At 40.2% G+C, this 13,497-nt stretch overlaps 1 pseudogene; it reads right to left on the bottom strand.

The window, feature by feature from the left end:
- Nucleotides 1–10,175: 10,175 nt before the first annotated feature.
- On the bottom strand, nucleotides 10,176–10,822 carry LOC125122188 (60S ribosomal protein L10a-like; annotated as a pseudogene).
- Nucleotides 10,823–13,497: the final 2,675 nt, after the last annotated feature.

Here is a 13,497-nt window from a genome sequence, read left to right as displayed (position 1 = left end):
GAACACTATAAACTAACTTTAATGGAAAAAAATCATTAAAAAAAAACCCCTGCCTTTTTGTTTGCTGGCTTTCAGAGCTAGGTGATCTGGGAACACATCCTTCAGTGTCACCCTTAAAACTTGGGGAGCTAGATGTGTGGTCCAAACTCTTTGCTCCTCAGGGAGAAGCTGGGAGTTGGGGGTTACCTTCTGACTGTATGGTGCTGTGCTGGGGGCTATGGTTTATGACAACAATGTCTCAGCCTTCATACCCATTTTAATGTCGGTATTTTCTCAGCCATGCAACTAGGAGTCACTCAGCTAGCTTCTGGATTTCCCACAGGGGAATTTGCTCCAAGTGTTTACTTGGTGCGTCTACAAGAGGAGGGAGATTTAGGAGCTTTCTGTGTTGCCAACTTGATAAAATTCTCCCTTACTTATTTTTTCAAATGCTGGAGTTACATTGAATGAATAATGAAATATGTTTTAGAGGCCACTGGATATATGGAGAATATCTTTCAGGAAAGCTTACCGGCTATTCAAAATACTTTTAGAACTCAAACCTGTAATTAGAGTCTGAGTTCAGAGTTCATGTTTAAAATTTCCTCTGTCTCAATCTCTTATTCTCTCATTGTTCTTTATGATTTTTATACTCAGTAGGATGTCTGATGTATAAGATGTGCTCAGTAAATGTTTATTGAATAGATGGATGCAGATACTATAAAATGCCTTTATGACACTAATAATATTTACTATTAGACAACATTTATTAGACAATGACTATGTGTCAGGTGGTGTTTTGAGTACTTTACATGAATTAACTCATTTAATGCTCTCAATAGCCCTAGGAGATAAGCATTATTATCCCCATTTTCAGATGAAATACAGGGAAATTAAATAAGTTGTCCAAAGTCACACAGTTGGAGTCAAACTTCAACATCCTGGCTCCAGAGCTTGCTGTCTTCACCACTAAGATGACTATGGTCCTAAAGTTGCTATGATGAATAAGAACAAGTCTCCATTTTTTTTTGTTCTTTCTTTTATGGCTGCACCTGTGGCGTACGGAAGTTCCCAGGCCAGGGGTCGAATCAGAGCTGCAGCTGGGGCATATACCACAGCCACAGCAACACCAGATCCACGTTACATCTGTGACCTTCGCTACAGCTTACGGCAATGCTGGATCCTTAACCCACTGAGTGAGGCCAGGGATCAAACCTGCATCTTCACAGAGACAACATCGGGTCCTCAACTCACTGAGCCACAATGAGAACTCCAAGTCCTGGTTTTAAGATATTCACATCTAGGTGGAGAGGAAGACATATGCATTACTCTTGCTTGGTGAAAGATAGTGTAATATATTAGTTGAGAGCTTGGGACCTGGAGTCAGAGAACAGACTGTGAGGATATTAATTTCTCAAAAACTTTACAAAAGCATAAGAGGATAACATAGGCTTATGAACCCAAATGGTAGGTATTGTGTATGAGTGCTCATCTGACAATAGAATATGGTGAGGACTACGTATAATTGAAAAACCAAAGGCCATTGTTATGGACTGAATTGTATCCCCCAAATTCATACACTGAAGTCTTAATCCCCAGTAACCCAGAATGTGGCTCTATTTGGAAATATGGCCTTTACATTTGTGAAGCTATTGTGATAGGCCCTACCCTAGTCTGGTTGGTGTCCTTACAAAAAGAGAAATTTTGGAGACCCCAGGGATGTACATATACAGAGAAAATTCCATGTGAGGACACAGTAAGAAGAAGGCTGTCTGCAAGCCAAGGAGAGGGGTGTCAGAAGAAACCAATCTGCCAGTACCTTGACCTTGCACTTTTAGTCCCCAGAGCTGTGAGAAAATGATATCTGTCACTTAAGCCACCCAGTCTGTGCTATTTTGTTATGGCAGCACTTGCTAACCAATACAGCCATTTAGGAGCATACGTATGGCTGATTGCTGCCCTGTTCAGAAGTGTAGATCCAGTATTGTCAGATTTAATAATTTTTTGAAAGTAGCTGTAAATCCAGATTTTTTATTTGACATATCTTGATAAAAAGACACTCACTTTTAATTAGTAAAATATTAAAGCCCATTAAGTCAAACAAAATACATATATGTTTGATTTGGTCCATAAACATTTAGTTTAGAACCTATGAAAGAATGTTTAACCCATATAGAATTTTCTTTAACACAGTGTCTGTCTCATAGTAGGATGTTCATAAGTTGTCATTAGAGAGTGAAACATTCTCTGGTGAAGTAGGCATCACAGGAGTGCTAGATAACCCAGCTCTAGAGGTGAGACAGTCAGGGAAAATTGATGGTCCAGGAATGTCTTTAGAAGGGAATGCTTGAGGAGTTCCCGTTGTGGCTCAGCACGAATGAATCTGGCCAGTATCCAGGAGGATTCAGGTTTGATCCCTGGCCCCACTCAGTAGGTTAAGGATCTGGTGTTGCCCTGAGCTGTGGTGTAGGTTGCAGACTCCACTTGGATATGGTGTTGCTATGGCTGTGTGTAGGCTGGCAGCTGCAGCTCCGATTTGACCTTTGGCCTGGTAACTTCCATATGCCATGGATGTGGCCCTAAAAAGCTAAAAAGAAAAAAAAAAAAGAGGTAATTATTGAGCTGATCCGAAGGGATGATTTGTAATTACCTAAATGAGGGAAAGTGTAGCAAGAGAACGTTTTTTTAAGAAAAAGGGAACTGTTGTCATTAACCCTGAGAATAGAGTACAGCTTTTTTTGTGAACTGCAAGTGGTAAAATATGTTTAAAGCATAGAGTTAAAGGTGAAGAGTGGTGATGGTTGAGGCAGGGAGGGAAAGCAGAATCCGAATTGTTAAGGGATTTAGCAGAGAGCAGGAGAAGGCATAGAAGAATTTGAAGTGGAGAGGGCAGATTCGATTTGCTTTTTAGGGAGGTTGCCCTGGCCTGGTGATACCATGAAGACTGAATTGAATGTGCTCAGGGTGAAGGAAGGGAAACCAATTAGCAGACAGTGCAAGATATGATGGTGGTTTGAACTTAATGGCAGTAGAAATCGGATAAATTTGAGGAAATATCAAAAAGGGAGAACTGACTAGACCTGTGATTGCTTGGGTGTGGGAAAGATGACTCAAAAATGATTCCTGGTTTTCTGTTCTGGACAACTGACTGGATTAAATATATCATTCACTGAGCTACAGAGTGCAGGGAGTTTGGAAACCAAAAAGGAGATGAATTTTATGTATGCTGATTATGAAATGACTACTGGTGGAATGGAGAAGCATGTACATAGAAGCAAGAGGTCTGAACTTGAATATATGTTTGGCTCCCTTTATCAGTATACAGGTAATAACCGAGGTCCTGGAGAACATGTGGGATTGAAAGATAAGAGGGCGGAATAAGAAAGCAAAGTTGAGAAGGAGGCACTTCACGTGTTAAATTAAACTCCTGATCTTACCCTGTCTAAAATTTTCCTCCTTCTGCCTATCTCTGTAGCTAAGATTGTTAAATTCTGTAATTAAGCAGAGAGAGCCATATTCTAAAATGGAGATTTCTGAAAGGCAAAGGACTCATTACCTTGGACACAAATAAATTGTTTAGGTGTTGAATATACATGGTAAAATAATATCATAAATACCATTTAGAGATGTTGATGATATGAACTCCAATCTGCTGAAATACTGCTTAGGACAACCTTGGAAAAATGAAATAATCTTGCTGAAGACAACAATAAAATTATAATCACAACTATGTATACAATATTAGGACATAAATAATAATAAAGCATGCAAATAAATAATCACTACTCTTCAGATCACAAATCTAGAACTGGGTTAGCAACTCTTTTTCCCCAGGTTTTATAAAATGTAATTACCTGAGTTTTATAATTATCTAAGGCCTGAGCTTAAATCAGCCATGCTGCTGAAGTAATCTATCATAACACAAGCATATATCTCAATTTATTTTTGCTCATTTGAACAAGAACAACTGAGCATCAGGAAAAGTCAATCAAGAAAAAAAAAAAAGCACTAAGGCGATAATGATACATGCATGACAAACCCAAAGAAAAAAAATAAAGTTCTTTTTAAAATTTTTTTTAAAATTTGAAATTATAACATTTTATCATAGAAATTTTTACATTAATTTTAAGTTTAAAATATTGTATTAAATATTATTTATCTTGATCACTCATTTTTAAAAAAATATAGTTACAATATTATGCTAATTTGTGTTGTACGGCCAAGTGACTTAGTTATACACATAAATACATGCTCTTTTTTGTATTCCCTTCCATTATGGTTTATCCTAGGAGATTGGATACGGTTCCCTGTGCTGTAGAGTAGGACCTCCTTGTCTAACCATTCTAAGTGTGATAGTTTGCACCTACCACCCTTCCACATTTCTTTATGTTATCTTCCTCCAGAAAGTACTTGGGTTTCTATTGCCATCATTGTCTATCATTTTTTCCCTCTCTTCCAGAAATGAAGAAGAGGAAATATATTATCTCATCTCAGTCAAGCCCTCTAGGTAATAAAACCTTCTCTTCTCATTTCAAGAAGCTTGTGTAAGCAAAAAGGAAAGACAATCTGTTTTTGTTGTTGTTGTTGTTTTATTTTTTTATTTAATTTTTTTAATTTTTATTTTTTAGGTAGCATGTATGAGAGGAAAGTTTTATACCAGAGGAGATGATATAAAAGGGGTCACCATTCAATGGACCAATCTCTGGGTCGAGCATCTCTGTTTTCAGCACTTTGTGAATGCTAATGTTACCTTATTCCCATGGCTACCGGAATATGAATTGCAAGGCCTTGAAAATGCCTAGTGGTGCTACCTGTCCTTTTTTTTTTTTTTTTGTCTTTTTGCTATTTCTTTGGGCCGCTTCTGCGGCATATGGAGGTTCCCAGGCTAGGGGTCTAATCGGAGCTGTAGCCACCGGCCTACGCCAGAGCCACAGCAACGCGGGATCCGAGCTGCGTCTGCAACCTACACCACAGCTCATGGCAACGCCGGATCGTTAACCCACTGAGCAAGGGCAGGGATCCAACCCGCAACCTCATGGTTCCTAGTCGGATTCGTTAACCCCTGCGCCACGATGGGAACTCCTCCATTTTAAGTTTAAACATGTATCACACCTACAATTTGGCTTCGGGTCTGCAGTGTTGGCTACCGGAAGGGCAGAACCTGGGTTGTTCTCATAGCTTGTAGTGATAAATGGACTGCTCAAGGCAGGCTATCATTGCTGAGGATATGGGGGCAGAAATCTTTCAGTCTAACCGGCATTTACAGCTTTGTTTAGATAGGTTTATTTTCTTCTGGTGGAACATTCCTGTCTTGAGAAGCATCACATTCAATGCCTACTTCTCATCTTCAGTATCCTGGAGGATTGTGTTTAAACTAGGATGTACTGTTGGAGTAAAGAACTCAGAACAAGATGGTTTGAAGTGGGAATACCATCTAAAGTTCATATGGTTACCACTGCAAAGCGATCGGCTCTAATGCAGCTTACCCAAGCTTTCAAATACACCCCAGAATTATCACAGAAAGAGAAATCTCAGCTGCACTGCCAGGTTCAAAGTGAGCTACTAAAATGTTTGTATACATTAGCAAGATGAAGTGTGTAAGACAAGTTATTCTGTTTGTAGGAACAGAGGAGAAAGCAGCCTTGCCAAGGTCAATAGAAGACTCAGGATGGGTGTCTGCTGCTTATATTCTTTGGCAAACACAGCCACTTTTATCTGTTTGTGTCCCCTGTTTTCTCAAATCAAAGAAGTTGGTGATGGAGCTAATGGACCTCCAAATGTGTCTGCATTCTGTATGACAATTCTAAGAGCTCAGAATTCCCAGGTAGAGGAGCTGTTTTCTTGGTCCTTGACTCTTTGCTTTCCATCTTGGGATTTCTTGAAAGTGTATCTGAGGGCATAGAGCAGCACCATCTGAGGGCTGCTTAACCTTTGCTTAATCATTTATTTTCATTCCCTGTGGGTATTTATCAAGCACCTATTATGTGATGGACAAGGTTATAGGCACTGGGGCTACGCTTGATGGGGAAATGATAGTTTCTGCCAACAAGGAGCTGTTTAGTGGGAAGAGCAGTCAAATAAGATAAAATTCCAATAGAATTGAGGAATGACGTCTGTATAATATTATAGCAGTTGTTCTCAGTGGAAATGATTTTACCTCCAAAGGAATATTTGGCCATGTCTGGAGACCTTTTTGGTTGTTACAAATTATGGGGAGGACCCTACCAGTATCTAGTAGAGGGGAGGTCAAGGATGCTGCTAAACATTCTATAATGTACAGGACAGCCCCCTCCAAAGACTCGTCTAGCACAAAATGTCAATAGTGCTGAGGCTGAGGCACAAGAGAAACATGATGCCAGTCTAATTAAAACCACAAGTCCCTGGAGACTCATCTAGCTTTCAAAATAATTCTACATGAGGTGGAGGGAAAGAGGCAAAATGCCTTCCAATGATTTGATATTTCAGTTGCATCATGAAGGATGAATAGAAGTTAACTAGTCAGGTTAGTGGAGAATGGGAGGGAAGACCAATACAAAAGTTTTCCAGGGAGAGGAAGAATACAAACTCATCTTAGCATCAGGACCAATGGGCAGGTATTTCCAGCTCCAGCCCAGAGCACCTGTAGGTTCTATGTGAAGAGGCAGTGAAATTGGACACTGCCAAATGTCCAAAGGACAAAGTGATACAGTGAAATTGCTGAAATTTTTGTATTTCTTCTTGAAGGTAATGGGATCCAGTGAATGATTTTAAGTGACATAGTGACTTGATAAAAAATGTTTTCTAATAATCAGTCTTTGAGGGAAGTTGGTTCTAAAGGGGTGAGACTAAAGGGTGGTAAGGTGACTTTTGTATTGAGCCCAGGTGTGAAGTGCTGAGGGCCTAGGTGGCCAGTGACCATGCACATGGAGATATAGTCACAGATTCAAGATCTTTAAAATATAATGTTGTCAGGAGAGGTAGCCACTTAGTTGTGGATGTTTCAGAACAGAGACTCTTAGAGGATGACTATCAGGTTCCAGCTCTGTCAGATAAATCATGGTGGCTTTCACCAAAACAGGGAATATAAAAGGAGGAGTGTATTTGGATGAGAGAGTGGTGGAGGAGATGGCATTCCTACCTTGTTGGTGGAAAACATGAAGCCAGTTTAATTAAAACCATTGGTCCTTGTGGCCTTATTTAGCTTTCAAACTGGGCTTTGACTGGAACACATGGAATGATTTCCTGAAAAAATAACCTGACTTGTTAGCTTGGTTTAAAGATGGAAATACAAGGAGGCATCTATTCTGACAGGTTTACAAGCAGCGCAAACTCATAAGGACATCACTGTCAGAATTGTATGTTTGGCCTTTATCGGAAGCAATTATTCTGGACAACTGAAGCATATTTATAAGGGCACCAGCTAGAAATGACTCAGGCTGAGTTATCTTGATTGCTGCTCACTCTTGCTCCTCCTGCAGACAGTGATGGCAATCACAGGCGGAGAAAGCCCTGAAGTCACATGGCTCAGTCCTCCCCTGATTGGTTACTACATTTGGGATGAAGGCTTGGTCTCCAGAAGTCCAGGGGCGTCTGGGCTTATCAGTTTGGATTACTCCTCTCTCAGTGCTCTGGAAGTTTCCTGGCTATGTAAAATTGCAGGAGATTGCTTCTGATTTTTCTCACCCCAAGCATTTCCTTTGAGTGTAAAACCATTCAGGAGGAAATTGGTTTGTTCATAGTTTCTAAGATTTGAATTTATGAGCTTAAATGCGTTCTTTGGTGTTTCCTGCATAACTTGGTTGCCATCCTGAGTTTGTCCTTTTTTGGGTTTCAGGAATTGGCTGAGATTTTATAGTTGGTGCAAGAAGATTTATTTCACCCCCATTGTTAAAAACAGCATTATGTAATAGCACTAAAATGTGTGCTTTTACTCTTGCCTGAAAGACCCTAATAAAAGCGAGTGACAGGAGCTCCTGTTGTGGCTCAGTGGGTTAAGAACCTGACTAGTATCCATGAGGATGGGGGTTCTATTTCCTGGCCCGGCTCAGTGGGTTAAGGATCCAGTGTTGCCACAAGCTATAGTACAGATTGCAGATGAGGCTTGGATCCTGCTTTGCTGTGGGTGTGGTGTAGCTTGGCAACTGCAGCTCTGATTCAACTCCTAGCCTGGGAACTTCCATATGCTGTGGGTGTGGCCATAAAAAGACAAAAAAAAAGTGACATTATTAAGCGAACTCATTTAATTTTTAAGCCTCCCTCCCCCAAATATTCATTGTTCCTTTTATAGATGAGGAAACTGAGACTCAGAAACATTAATAGTACTAGCAGGTGGCAGGGTATAACCCTTCCCCTGGTTCCACCTAGCTCAGTAATCTCTTTCTTTCTGTTGTCACTTGACCTCTTAGCATCCTCTGGGACAATGCAGGTGGTGGAGCTGTGATTTTGATGCAAAGCCTCACTGCATAGAAGGCAACATTTTCCCATCCTAAGTGACATTCTGTACTTCTCTCAATTTCAAAGTTGCTCTGTTTGGAATTTTAGTTATGTCTGTGCATGTCATCCCCTAATAGACTTATCATTTAAGTATATGGAATTGTTTTAGGGCTTTTTCTTCTGTCCATGCTTTTGTACTCTTGTTTTCCAGTATAAATGATAGTGTATTGCTGTTTGCTGCTTATTCTTGAAACATTACTTGTGGGAGGAGAGAGATTTTATTTGTTCCTGCCTGGTGCAACCTTCAGAATGAAATGCCATGGACCAAGTTCAGGGCTGGGTTGTCTATGCATCTCCATCCCATGTGTCTGATACCCAGCAACACTGTAGGCTTCCTGAGGGTCACTGGACAGCCACTAGGGATGTCTTCCTTTCCTTTGCCTTCCACCTTTCCTCTTCTCTTCAGGCCCACCCCCAAGGTAGTCCTCTGGACTTCCATTGGTTGCAGGGAAAAGGAGGAACTGTTTAGATCTAGTATCCTTAACTTAATATGGTGCCATCTGCAGCCCCAGCTCTGTAAAAGGAGCATCTCCCCAAAGCCCTTCTGAGCTCTACATCTCTAGCCCCTTCCCTGTGATCAACACTACCTACTTAAGCACAAAGCTTGTGGCATTAGTAACTTCCCTTCAGGCAAATTGCAGTTCTGGCCTCCTCATATTCATTCAACTCACCTCTCTGCTTACCCTTGCTCTTGTGAAAACTGTGTTTCAGATCTTTGATGTTTTTGTTTATTTATTTATTGGAATAGTTTTTATCCAGCACTTTTTCTTGGGGATCTGAAAATAAAGTTAGAGACATTGGAGTATTATTAACAATGATAAGAATTATGTTGATAAACTCGAATCAAGAAAAGGAGAGCTTTGCATTTTAGATTATACTAAGAGTTTATAGAAAATGAATTTGAGTATATGTAAGTCATTGGGAAGAAGGACAATGGGCTTAAGTTATTGGAAATCAACTGGGACCAGCAGTTGGTCCAAATTCTCAGTGTCATCAAGTTAACCAACTCGGTAGGAACCATCAAAGTCCATATTCACACAAAAAAGGACAGAAAATGTAAGAGACAGTCTTCTTGGGAAAGCACTTAAGGCAAATGATTTCTCTAGGAAAAGATTAGAATCTGAACAACTCACTGCCTACAATAATAATGTAACTTTTTTTGCATTACTTTCTGTTGTTAGCAAAGTACTTTCAAACACTGTATACTTTGTTTCATTTGATTCTCACAGTGGCCTTACAAAGAATGTTATTATTATCAACATTTTACAGGAAGTGTCACAGAAGGTTGACCACTTGCCCAAGAGCACATACTAAGCATCAGAGCTTTGATAAGAGAGCCCTGGTCTTTTGACAGGAAGTTCAATATCCTCCCCACTACATCCATATTCCATCCATACCCTGGAGGAAAGTGCTTTCTCTTGTTCTAAACTGTCGGCTGAATGTGATGTTATTGATGAGTTCATACTGTACAAGGGACATAGAATACAATTAAGGACAAGGATACAGCTGTTTGGGGATAGTTGTCACAGTAACTCAAGGGATTCCTATAGGTTATGAGAGTTTCATAGGAAAGTTATTCTAAAGCACAGTTCTGATTTCATAGCATCTCTAGTCTAAAACTTAGATTAACAAAGTGTGGCTGGGGCATTCTTTTCTCTGGTTGATTCCTACCATTCCAGTCATTTTTTTTTAAATGATGGCAGTATGGTCTATTAAGCTGTGCCTTAGTATGGGTGTTGGGGCTTGCCCATGGTGCGCTTAATGTACAAAGCCTGAATATTTGGCCAATTTTTCTTGAACAATGACATCAGGAAGTTGACAGCTAAGTGGATGTTGTACCCTAGCTCATCATCTGTCGTCTTCACATGGCCAACAGCCCCTGCTAGACACAGCACCTTCTGCATCTGGAACTTGATGCTGGACTTCAGTTCATCCACTTTGGCCACCATGTTCTCATTGTGGATCAACAAGGAAAGGAACTTGCCAACCTTATTCAGACCTGGTCACAGGATTCATGGGATCTGATGGATTAAAGACTCTGAAACCAAAAAGACATAATACTTCTTGGACAACTTCTTGACCAGTTTCTTAATCTTGTTGTGTTTCTTGAGTGCCTCAGTGTCCATGTGTGGGATATCCACAGGCTTGGCCTCAGCTGCTGGTCCCCAGAACACATGCAGAGAACTTGGGGCAGGGAGTAGACTTAAGACTGACGGTGCCAGAGTAGCATTTTGTCCTTCTGAAGGTTGTATCTCTTTAGGCTGATCTGAAGCTCTGCCAACTCCTACAACTTCTGGCTCTTGTGTTGATTCCCATGCAGGACCTCCTGCATTGCATTGTAGAGGGTGTTGTGGGAGACGTTGCTCCTCATGGTGCCTGGCACAGTGATAACCAGAAAAGAGCCATTCCTGTCTTTTTATTTCCCATGATATATATGGGTCACACAACCATATGAGACTACTGGACATTCTTTGCCCTTTCTTATCTATGTTATGTTAATGATGTAGTTCATGCCTTTAGGAAGGCCCTCCTCCTTCATTTCCACCTGTACAATCATGCCTGTTTGTCAATATTTGACTCATACAATGCCTTCTCCCAGATGGCCCTCATTTCCTCTTGCTCCCCCAAGTCCCTACCAATTCTGTGTATTCCTACTGCATTTTCTTTGCATCTTTATAGCGCAGGTTGCAAATTTAAGTAAGTGCATTAACCAGTCTGGTACCCTAAATACATGAAGTTGTTGAGTGGAGAAAAATGGGAAGTATGAAAAAAATGGGAAGTATGACTGTGGCAAGTCCTTGAGCTCTTCACCTAATAGGTAGCCACTATTAGGCATAAAATGAGTTCAGTTCTGGGCATAAAATGAGCCCTATTATATTAATCTGTGTGTATGTGTGTGTGTGTGCGCTTGTGTGTGAAATTACTTGTCAATTTAAAAATATTGACAAATCAGTGGTTCAAATATTTTTGAAAAACTGAATGGTTTAAACAAAAGTCTGCCTGAAGTCTATGTTTAGCTGATGTTCCTGCTTTAGGACCTTACCCCTTAGACTTTGGGGATGAATAAATGATACAGATCAGAATATACTATCTTGATTATTATGTATAAATACACTGAGAGTGAGAACTACATGTCATCATCTTTCCAAACATAAAGTGCCTTTTCTGGAATAGGTGCTCAGTGTGTTTCCGTTGAATTGCAGAAAACTTTTGGAGGGTGAGGATTGGAGTAAATGAGCTGGCTGCATTGAGTGTGCTGCTATTTTAGACCAGACAAGTTGAGACCACTTTTCGTAAACTGTTTCTTTTGGATGTTTTATTAATCACTGCTGCTGGTGAATTTAAATATTTTAATGATTGGTGTATTTTACTCTTTGCATGCCCTGGGGCTTTTTAAAAGAAATAGCAGTTTAAAAAAGTGAAACTAGAATCCCCATTCAATCAGCATTCAAACAGTCCAGTGATACTTAGACACTTACTCTGCTCTGAATCTGGGTCAGGGTGGCATTTGGTGACTGCAAAACAAGAACTGCCTTCCCTTGCAGGTTTTAACTCTGCTGAAATCAGACTCCTTAAGGAAATTTATTTTTTAAGTTAGAACCCTGAAAATTATCCCATGAAACAATTCTCTCTGTGGAAAGTGAATTTATATCCTTCTAACAAAGCTTGGAGGAAAGGAAAACAAACAAACAACAACATTTATCACCACTATATGTCAGTCTTGCCTTTCTAACTATTAAAATATCTTTTCCAAATTATAGATTTTATATCTTTGGGTGGCCTCTACTGAATACAGACATACCTCATTTTATTGTGCCTCACTGATAACTGCATTTTTTTTTTTTACAAGTTAAAGGTGTGGGATGACCCCATTTAGAGCAAGTCTATCAGGGCTATTTTTCCAACAGTATTCGCTTTGTGTTTCTGGTAATTCTTGCCATGTAAACCCTCCATCAGCAAAAAGATCATGACTTCCTGAAGGCTTAGATGATGGTTACCATTTTTAAACAATATTTTAAATTAAAGCATGTACATTTTTTTTTTAGATGTAATGCTATTGCACTCTTATTAGAATACAGTGTGGTATAAACACAACTTTTATATGAACTGGGAATCTGAAATAAAAAAATTCATATGACTCACTTTATCTCGATATTTGCTTTACTGTAGAACTGAACCCACAACATCCCTGGGGTTGCCTATATGAATGCAGACCTCCTTAAAACTATAAAGCATTGACTAAAACAGTTGAGAGAGGTGAGTTTATTTACCAAAATGGAGAAGAATGTAACATTGAAAAGATGGACATTTTGGTGGTTTCTTTATAGTATTTTTTTTTTCTTTTTATGGCCACCTGTGGTATATGGAAATTCCCAGGCTAGGTGTATAACTGGAGCTGGAGCTGCAGGTTCCGACCTACACCACAGCCGCAGAAACACCAGATCCAAGCCTCGTCTGTGACTTACATCACAGCTCATGGCAATGCTGGACCCTTAACCCCCTGAGCAAGGCCAGGGATAACACCCACATCCTCTTGGAGACTATGTAGCCTTCTTAACCCGCTGAGCCACAATGGGATCTCCTGATTTTAGTTATTTAACTTTTAGTGGCAAGGATCCTTGTTCTTGTGCTAGGATGCTAACATAATCTCTCTCAAAAAGAGATTGTTTTCCCCACTGAAGCCCCACTCTCCCACTGAATGTAGGGCACAGTCTTTGCTTGTTCCTATGCCAGGATGTCCTCCTGGTTGGCTCCCACCATGAAGGGTTTCAACTTGGCCTTTTTCTGCCCCCTTTCCTCCTGTAGTTGGTCCATCACCACACTCATGATCTATAACTGTCCCTGCAAAATATTCCACCCTATGGGTCTGTTTGTCGTTTCCTATCACGACCGTGATCTTGCCTTTTTCAGTGGCAGGGTTTGCTAATTTCTCACACCCTGGGTTGCTATCTACTTCTTTAAATCATTGACAGGCAGGGTGTGAGGCCCAAGTCATGTCACAGAATTGTGATTTTTCATTCCCTCCCACTCAACCATTCTGAACTG

The sequence above is a fragment of the Phacochoerus africanus genome, chromosome 3 (genome assembly GCF_016906955.1).
Source record: "Phacochoerus africanus isolate WHEZ1 chromosome 3, ROS_Pafr_v1, whole genome shotgun sequence".
NCBI lineage: Eukaryota > Metazoa > Chordata > Mammalia > Artiodactyla > Suidae > Phacochoerus > Phacochoerus africanus.
This window is presented reverse-complemented; position numbering and strand designations above follow the sequence as displayed.